Source organism: Schistocerca gregaria, unplaced genomic scaffold, assembly GCF_023897955.1.
Source record: "Schistocerca gregaria isolate iqSchGreg1 unplaced genomic scaffold, iqSchGreg1.2 ptg001124l, whole genome shotgun sequence".
In the NCBI taxonomy this organism is placed as follows: Eukaryota; Metazoa; Arthropoda; class Insecta; order Orthoptera; family Acrididae; genus Schistocerca; species Schistocerca gregaria.
This window is the reverse complement of record NW_026062458.1, coordinates 12064-12500: the sequence shown is the minus strand read 5'-3', so window position 1 is coordinate 12500 and position 437 is coordinate 12064. Positions and strand designations below refer to the sequence as shown.

Here is a 437-nt window from a genome sequence, read left to right as displayed (position 1 = left end):
GCGTCCCTTCCATCTCTGGTCGGGACTCTGTTTGCATGTATTAGCTCTAGAATTACCACAGTTATCCAAGTAACGTGGGTACGATCTAAGGAACCATAACTGATTTAATGAGCCATTCGCGGTTTCACCTTAATGCGGCTTGTACTGAGACATGCATGGCTTAATCTTTGAGACAAGCATATGACTACTGGCAGGATCAACCAGGGAGCTGCGTCAACGAGAGCTGAGCAGCCGGCCGCCCGGGAGTGTGTCCCGAGGGCCCGCGCGAACACGCAAGCGTCCGCTCAATTATTCTGCAAACAGGAGGAGGCTGAGCTCCCCTGCACGATACACCTCGAAACCCTCTCAGGTCCCGGCGGCGCGCAGCGCCGTCCTAAGTACTTGGTCGGGTTCGAGAGAGGCGCAATCGCCCGGAGATAGGCGAGTAGACGCTTTCA

At 55.4% G+C, this 437-nt stretch overlaps 1 non-coding gene across 1 annotated transcript in view; it reads right to left on the bottom strand.

The window, feature by feature from the left end:
* Positions 1–207, bottom strand: part of LOC126328354 (small subunit ribosomal RNA) — a 1893-nt gene extending 1686 nt beyond the window's left edge. The window contains exon 1 of the ribosomal RNA XR_007561859.1: positions 1–207. This exon is cut by the window's left edge and continues 1686 nt beyond it. This is a non-coding gene — a ribosomal RNA (small subunit ribosomal RNA).
* Positions 208–437: the final 230 nt, after the last annotated feature.